Raw genomic sequence first — 9,227 nt, 5'->3', positions numbered from 1 at the left:
AGCAGAGAGGTTTGCTCAGCTTCCAGATGATACGGTGGAGGCTGGATGCTTGGCGGAGGGGCTTTGGGCCGGGTCTGGGGTGCTTAGGGCTCAGGCAGTGGGAGATGTTGCCTGTCTAAAGGGGGCTCCTGTGCTGGCACTGTGGAGCCATCGTGCCTCCCCAGCCCTTCTTGAGGGAGCCACATGAGGGCAGCAGAGAGCTGAAGAGAAGAGGTTGGAGAAAACGCCTGGGCTCAGGCACCCCTGGTCTATGATACCCAGGATGAGCAAGGGCCAGGGGCACACACCTCTGGGCCCATCTGGGGTGCATGTCCACATCAATCTTCTGGAACCTTGAAGTGGTTTGTTTGCAGAAAGCCTGAAGTTCCTGATGACGGCTCTCACCCTGGGAGAACAGGGGTATCTTCTCTTGGGAAACCTCCCTGCTTCCGCACAGGTCATCCCAGTATGGGGAACTGAAGGTGCAGGGAGCCACGTTTAGCACAACTGGAGGCATGAACATCAGGTGCCAGGGCTCCTGAGAGAGGAGGCAATTCTAGCAGCTGTGAGAGTTGGGGGAAGGAGTTTGGGGCCTCCCTTCGTAGACGCTTGTAGAAGCTGCCTCAGTTGCACAGGTGGGCTCCCTAGGGCACATTGACCCTGTTCTGGATACTCTTCTGTCTCTTGGCTTTCAGACTAATAGGAAAGTCAGGGGGTGGAGAGACCTTGGAGACTCCTAAGACCTTACTCTGGGAGTGACCCGTGACGGTCAGCTTTTGGAAGCTCCTGGGGAGTTGGCACTATCTTTGTGAGGGAAACCTGGGTATCTCCAGGCTTTGATTCTCTCTGAAGTTTAGACAGTTTCTTCTGAACCACAGTCCTGAAAAGATTGTGTGTGTGTGTGTGTGTGTGTGTGTGTGTGTATGTGTGTAAGCAGCAGTGTGTATGTACGTGAGTGTGTATATGTATGTGTATGTGTACGTGTGTATATGTGTAAACACACATATGCATGTGCCCTTGGGCAAGTGTTTCCTGGAACTTCCTCCTTGACCTGCCTCCTCTTCTGGTCCTTGCCCCTTCAACGCTAATTTGGACTAAGAACATCAAGATGAATATGAATGTTTTCACATCCATGGGGACTTGAAATTGCCCTTTGTTCCTGGGATCTAGAGTGAAAATGAAGAGTTTTTAAGGGTCAAGCTGAGGAAGGCTGAATGATGATCATGGGGGCCCCTGATTCAGGCCATAGGGCCTCCACATAGGAGGCCACAGTTGTCAGGGACTGGTCTGACAGGCCTGCCCCCTTGCCCCCACCCTCCTCCTCTCTGTCTCCTCCAATCCTTCAGCCTGGCCCAGTTTCCTGGTGTGGTTGCTGTGGTGCTGGGTCTCTTGGGAACTGTGGCTTTGAACATCAAGTGTGCCCAGCATGGAAATTCCGTAGCAACCATCACGAGGATTGGCTAGGCGGAACCCCTTCTCCCTGCCTCTAAGGTGCTCTAGGGAGGGACCAGGCCCTCTCTTCAACCCAGGATGAGACGAGAAGCTTATGGATCCTGTAGCCTGATTTGTGAAATACAGAGACCCTGATCCCAAACCCTGATACTCCTTTCTTTAGACATTATGTTGTCTTCCTGCCCTCCCAACTGGATTATAAGTCCCTTGACTCCCAATGATTATAGAACTAGACATTCCTGCTGTTGATGATGATCCAGTCCTTTCTTGGGGTTCCCATTCTGTTGTCTGGCTTCCTAAATTCCAGCCTAGGCTGCTGTAGAAACTGGCCAACCTCAGTTCCTGGAGGATCCGAATTTAGATATTGTTCTGCCCTGAGCATCCAGAAGAGGGAGCACCTGATCCCTTTCTTTTTCAGGGGAGAAAAACTGAATCCTCTCTTGCTGGACATTTGGGGCCCCCGCGCATAATTGGCCTTTGCTATCACCTTCACACCCTCATCAGCTCTATCTTCCTACAACAAGGCCCCACTCTGGACTGCTAATTACCCAGAGGGACAGCTATGAGGTGTCCTGAGCCCTCAGCCAAATTCTCCCTAACCCCTGCTTTGTAAAGCCTTCCCTTCCCTTCCCTTTCTAGCCTTAAAACCATATCTCCTTACTCTGAAGTCAAAGCGTTCATTGTTTGTACCACTTCTTGCCACATGGGATCTAGGACCATGTGAGTTCTCTTGTTGGATGCCATTAATTGTATTTAGTTCCTGTAATATATAATCTATTCACATATGAGCATGTTTTCTTCCCAACTAATTGCAAACTTTTCAAGATCCAGGGGCTGGGTTGTATGTTCTGCATTTCTCTAGGGCTTTCTCACAGCATGGAACACATGAAAAGTGAGGGGTAATTATTTGTGAGTAGACTGGGGAGATGATGGAGTGGAAGACCTGGTGGGACCTGAGTTCTCTTTTCTAGTCCTTCATGTTGGTTGATGACTCATGGGATGGGGTAGCTACCCTTCAGGATGTGGAGTTAGTTTGGGGTTAGCATTCTCATGCTCATTCTCCCACCCAAGCTGGGGTAGGCTCTGAATTCTGCCTGATGAGATTGGCAGAAGTAACAGGGAATAGTTATGAAGAACTGACAAAGCCACCTCTGTATCTGGAGTTGTTTGGGTCTTGTATCTTCTCTGTCTGTCTGTCTCTCTCATACACATACCCCCCAACGCACACCCTCCCACCCACGCAAAGACATCTTGAATTCTTGATTTCTTTCAGCTCTTGTTATATGTGGTGTATAATCCCTGACCTGGTCTGGTGTCGGGGGTGGGAAATCACTTAACTAAGAACCAGGAGAGCTGCTTCTTGTACAGCTCTGTTTCTAACTTGTGGCACATTCCTGAGAAAAAAATCTGCACTGCTCTGAATCTGTTTTCTCATCTAAAGTATGAAAGTGTTCCCTTCTGGCTCTAATATTTCATAAGGCAACACAAACCCCAAGGGAAAGCCAAGGAATTTCAAATGTAAAGTTCAGGGGAGGATTCATATGTTTTCCTTGATGACTTGGGTGGAGATGAGGGAGGAAGGCACTTTCTGGACATACGTGAGACCGGAAGTGGTGCTTCTTAGCACCAATTGGTAAAGCCAGCTCTTGCTTCACCGTATGCTGCCTCCTGGAACTACTGGCCAGTTACTGAAGCATTTTCATGGTTTGGGGTGACTGTCTTATTCACTGTGTCCGTAGAAGGGCCCCTCTTTTGCTCACCTGAGCTGCCCTCCCTGGTTTCCTGCTGAATCTGGCATGGAAGGCTTTCAGCACCTTGGACAGAGACAGAACTCCCGCCCAGCTGGACCTGTGCAGCCAAGAGAGCTTGGGATCTCTTGCCAGGCCAGCTTCCCTGGCAGGGTGGCATCAAAGCGTGATATGCTCCTTAATATTTTTTAGTCCTTCAGAACACCCAAAAATAACCCCCCAATCTATGTCAAACAGTGCACTGGTTCTGCAAACTCTGAGGGCATTATTTAAAAACAACAACAATGAGATGCCTGGGTGGCTCAGTTGGTTAAGCGTCCAACTCTTGATTTCGGCTCAGATCGTGATCTCATGGTTCGTGAGTTTGAGCCCTGCGTTGGGCTTGCACTGACAGGGCCAAGCCTGCTTGAGATTCTCTCTCTCTCTCTGCCCCTCTCCTGCTCTCTCTCTCTCTTTCTCTCTCTCTCTCTCAAAATAAATAAATAAACTTTAAAACAACAACAATTATATCCTAGAACAGTGTCAGGTACATAATAGGTGCTTAGCAAATAATTATTTTAAAGGAATAACGTGCAAATTTAAGCCTCTAGACCAGTATCTTAGTGCCCTCTTTATAATCAGGTTCTCTCTCCCCATCAGTGCCTCCTATATCATAATTCTGGAGCTTCTACTATTCGATAAGTTCTGGAGCCTTGCTTAAGCCCCTTCTTGTGTCTGAGGAGGCTGAGCTCCATCCCTAAATAAAAAATACAGATGGCTATTAGGTTCTCAGGCAGAGGAAATTTAAGCTGACCTTCCCTCTTTGTCATTTGGGAGTAAGTAGATCGGTGGGGAGGACTCCACATCTGACTCCTATTGGAATTTTGCTTAATGAAAATGTTCACTCCCTCCCTCTGGGTACCCAAGAAAACCCTGCCCATCCAGGAGGACCCAGCCTTCCGAGGGAGTCCTCCTGGTGCCCTAACCCAGTCAGAGCCCTCCCTCCTCTGAACTCCCCTGCACCTATTATCAGTAATACAGTGTCACGCCAGATTGTTTTCATGACATTCATGCTCATTAGTCCTCCCCAGTTAGATTATGAACTCCTTGCAGGTGGAGTCTGTACCATAGGTCTATTTGTTTTCAAGAGACCCTACAGTGATGAGCACACAGCAGGGTGCAGTGGGAGACTGATGGGTTTGAGGGTCTTCTCACCTACCCTTGTGGGTCCCCCACTGCACTTATTTTTGGTTTGAAATAAATACGTAGGATGGACCAGGGTGCTATCTGTGGGGTCATCATTGGACTCAAGGGAGCTTGGATCAGAAAGCAAAGGCAGGAGGTGGAGCTGGAGTTGGGTGCTGGGGGAAAATAAAGGAATTGTTGATGGGTGGGGAGTGCAGTTGTGTAGAATTAAGGGAATCACTCACTGTTGGGGCTGGAAAGGATCTCAGAGATCAGCTTGTTTGGTCTCCTCATTTTACAGGTAAGGAAAGTGAGATTTAGTGATCCTCCTAAAGTTACACAGCAAACAGGCCTCTTTCCATCACCTCTGACCTGGTTCAAGTCTTTGACATCCCTCCCCTGGACTACTGCGTACCTTGCTGGGGAGGGTTATATTTTTTCAAGATGGTGGTGCCAATAGATACCATCGCACATGTTTTTCTTATAATATGTCAGTCACACTCCTCCATTGAGAAGTGCGGGTCTTTTTCCTCTCTTTGAATCTGATGAGCCACGATTATGGCAGAAGTTCTTTTATGTGACTTTTGAGGCTACGTTATTAAAGGTGGTACAACTGTTGCCTGAACTGCTCTTGGGACACTTACCCTTCAACCCAGCCATCATGGTGTGAGGAAGCCAGGCAGCCACAAGGAAAGGCTTTTAGGTGTTCTGGCCCCAACCCTAGCTGACAGCCAGCATCATCCACCAAATGTGAGCAAATGAGCTTTTTAGTCCCAATATGAGTGGCGCAGACCAAGTGGTCCTGGCAGAGACATGGACAAAATAAACACTGTCATTGATTTAAGTCCTGGAGTTTGGGATGGCTCTTAGGCAGCAATAAGTAATTGAAACACCTCATGTTTGCCTCAGTTTCTCCAAACTTATACACATTTCATTAATTCAACAGACCTTTATCAGATACCGACTATATGTTAGGATCTATACAAAGACAAATATGATTTCTATATTTGTGGGCCATACATTTCAGCTGCCATCATTGTTCTTGTGCACATAGAATAACATCCAGACTCCTCAGTCTAGTGCTAACGGCTCTCGTCTAATGCTCCAATGACACCACGCCAAACTGTTTTGTCCCCAGACCTAATCTTTATTCTCCAGTCTCGATGCCTTTGCTCATTGTTGTCTCTTCCACCTGCAGTGCTCCTGCCCTGCCCCATCTCGATCTTCAAAGACCTGCTCTGAAACCTCCTTCCCTTGCAGGGTCCTCCCTCCCAGACTCCCCCAGTTGAAGGTGAACACACCTCCTTGTAATCCCACAGCACTTAACGCAGACTGCACTGTTTCTTTCTGCCCTCTGCCTTTCTCAAGCCTCAGTAGACTGTAACTCCCTGGATGAGGGATCCTGGCTTATCCCTTCTGTCCCCCCCCCCCCCAACAGTGTCTGGCACCTAGGGCCCAGAATGTCAGAAGCCCCCAGTGGACATGTATGGATGTGACTGGTAGAACCAGAATCAGAAGTCAGGTTTCCTGAATCCTAGTGTCCAGCACCTTCCTTGCTTCTTTTGATACCCCCATGGCAGTGGAAAAGTCCCACCGACAGCTGGTAGCAGGTTGGTGGGAGACCTTGATTATGGGGCGGGGTTGACAGGGGGATTTGTAGATGGCAGTGACTGGAGGGAGCTCTGGCTCCTTTGCTCCTTTGCTATGGGGCTGAGGTGGGTTGCCTTCCCTCCCCTCCTTTGACTCTCCCTTCCCTTCCTTCCTTGCTTTCAGCAAGCCCTGAGCCCCAGTTCTGGAGGGGCTTCTTTGACCTTATTCCCCTCCAACCCCAGTTCATATGTGAAAACATCCCGTTTCTCAGGACTCAGTTGTACAGAAAAATAAGACCACACAATGCAGCCTGAACTTCCCCTTGCACAACGAGGGACCTCACTGTGTTCTTCCCTGCACCACCCCCTCCCCCGGGGGGGGGGGTTCTGAGGAATCATTCCTCCATAAGCTGTCTTGCCTGCGCCCATCTGACTGGAACTGCTTCCCAGTCCCCTGTGATTGTCACTTGCTCTCTTGGGTCCTATTTTGTCTCTGTCTTGCCTGGCCTGCTCCTTGGGGGTCCACCAGTAAGCACAGACTTCAATTTCTTGCCTCGTTCCAGGATGCCCTGGCTTGACTCCCTCAAACTGAGCAGAAGCTCAAAGTGGGATGGGCAGGATGTTTTCTCCATAGACTTTTCTCCCTAAATTGTCTCTTTCTGGGAGCTGGGAGGAGCCTATGTGTCCCACTGTCAATACAGCCTCTCCCTTCCCTCAGTCACAGGCAGATTTCGGGGAGAGGTCTTCCCTGGAACCTCTTTGCAAATGGCTCTGTGAGCCCAAAGTAGGATGGGTAGATTCTGGTTACTCTGGTTTTTAAGGTTGGGCACTTTCCTCTTGCTCCTTAATCTGGGGGTAATGGGGGTGGGAAGGTGGGGCAGGCATCTTCATCAGCTTCTCTGTTGCCCTATACCTCTACATGCCTTGGTACCTGTGGCCCCAAGAAGGATGTCTTTGGAGTCACCTCACTCCCATTTCACAGCTCCCCTTCCTCATCCCCATCCTTGGCTGTGGGGGTGGCTTAGTGGGACTGCCTTCAGACTCTCCTCTCAACCTCCAGGAAGTCAGAAACCTGCATTCTGCTTGACTTCTGACAGAGAGAGAGAGAGAGAGAGAGAGAGAGAGAGAGAGAGAGAGAGAAATTTGCCTCTCCTTAGCCTGAGGGAACAGCTCTCTTCACACCCGTATCTGTGCCCAGGAGGAAGGCTACTCTGTGCCTGGTCTTTTCTCTTTTGGGAGGATCAAGGGTCCCTCTGATTTCTTCATCCTCCCATGGGATGAGAGCACAGGCCTGTCCCGGGAACACGGGTACCGCAGCGGGAACAGCTGGCCAGGCCGAGTGACCAGCTCCCTTCCCTTTGGCCTTGGTTCTGGAGAGAAGGGAACGCCGCAGATGTCCTCCTCCATATCCTCTCTCCTGGTGCCTGTCCACACTGTGAACCCTTCCTGACTCTCTCAACCACCCAGTCTGGAGGGGAAGCCACCCAGCTCCAACTTGAATCAGCCTGGACTTAGGGCAGGCAACCCAGTGTCGGGGAGGCAGGGGGTAGGTAGTGGTGGTGGTGGTGTGGAGGAGGGGCTGGGCAGTAGTACCCAGATGGGCTGTTGTGCCTGACACCAGGTCACAAAAGAAGGCGAGTTGTGCTAAGGAAGGCCCCAGGCATCTTGGAGTGCGAGCGAGGAAGCTGCCGGAGGTGGAGAGGGCCGAAGGAATGACTGTACAGGCAAGAGCCTCTGGTCTTTTTTAGCATCAGCTGGTGGAGCCACCTCCTTCTCTCCCACTGGCTGCCTCCCTGAGTCACTGCCCACCCACCAGCAAATAAAAAAGAGGTGTCATCTGCTGGCCAGTGGCCCCATCTGGCCCCGGTGTGTGCATCTTTTTTGCTCCTGGGTGGAAGGTGTGAGTCTGGGTAGGGTGGTCTCACCAAGACCTCTTCCTCTGGGCCTTTCTCCTTCCAGACTCCGCTTCCTTCTTTGCCCTTTGTTCCTCCCCTCCCCCTACATCCCATGATGGTTCTCCCCGGTGACAAGACCCACCCCCTTGCTCCAAGGACAGAGGCAGCTGCAAGCCCTCAGGGGCCCCCACATGGCCCCATCCATCTAGCGGAGCCTCAGATCTGGGCTGCAGGGGAGGGGACCCGAGGCTGGCTGCTCAGCTGGCGACTCCTCCCCACCGGCCAGCTCAGCTGTCAACACTCGGCCTCCCTGCCCTGGCCTTCGCAGGGCCCCGCCTGGCTGCGAAGACCGGGGACACCGTGCCCCAGAGACCCTCACTGAGACCCAGGCAGGCGGTGGGCAGGCGGCGGGCAGACACCCTGCCTGCCCTTGAGCATCCTCGGGCCTCCTTGCCTAAATAAGGGAGCTGCAGCTGGAGCGAGCCAGCTGGCCCGGGGGGGAGGGGCCTGCGGCTAGGCCAGGGTTTTCCGAGGGGCTGGGCCGCCGCAGCGCCGCAGGGCCCCGAGCCCTCGGCGGATTGGGCCTGCAAGGCTGGCCCGCGCTGCAGAGGGAGGGAGGGCCACTCGCACAAGGGGATCCCCAGGCTGGAAACTCGCGCTCAGGGGCCTATCTTTGATCCCGCAGCTAGGAGGCCGTGTCAAAATGTACCTTTCTACCTCTCTGTTCAGGAGAGCCCCGAATAACCCCAGAGAGGGCCGTGTGTGTGTGTGTGTGTGTGCGCGCGCGCGTGTGTGCGTGTGTGTGTGTTGGGGGGGGGGTTGCCCCTGCTCTGGGTGCGTGCCCCTCCTAAATCTCACCCACCCTTATTCCAAATCGCGTCCCACCCGGGGCCTGCAGATCATCCTGCCCTTCACGTTTCCCGTGCCTCCTGTGACCCTGGGTTCATCCTCCCAGGGCCCAGGCCTCGGCCGTGTCACCTACAGCGGGCTTTGGGCGCTTGTTGTGTGTATCCAGCCTGTGCTTGGAGTGGTGGGCGACAAGGGCATAAGGGACCAGACCTCTCCAAGTCAGGTTTCTCAGTCCTTCCAGTCCGGGGGTCGGGGGTGGAATCCCCAGGCCCCTCCCTGGCCGTCTGAAGGCCGGTCATCACACCTACCCTCACTGTTCCCCTACCTAGGGGCCCCTTCCCCCTCTTTGGGGCGCGCGAGTCCCGGGGGCTCCTGGGCTGAGCGAGGGGCTGGGGTGGGGGAGCCCTTGACGCTGCTCAGCCAATGGGAAGGGCGGGCGCGCGGGGTGTGGGGGGGGGGGAGAAGGGCGGTGCTGCGGGGGCGCGGCGGGCGGGGGGGGGCCGGGAGGCGGGGGCCGGAGCCCGAGGGGCGCGCGCCGCGTTAACCCTTCC

Source organism: Herpailurus yagouaroundi, unplaced genomic scaffold, assembly GCF_014898765.1.
Source record: "Herpailurus yagouaroundi ecotype Mexico unplaced genomic scaffold, PumYag 483, whole genome shotgun sequence".
Classification (NCBI taxonomy): domain Eukaryota; kingdom Metazoa; phylum Chordata; class Mammalia; order Carnivora; family Felidae; genus Herpailurus; species Herpailurus yagouaroundi.
Note: the sequence above shows the minus strand (reverse complement) of the source record.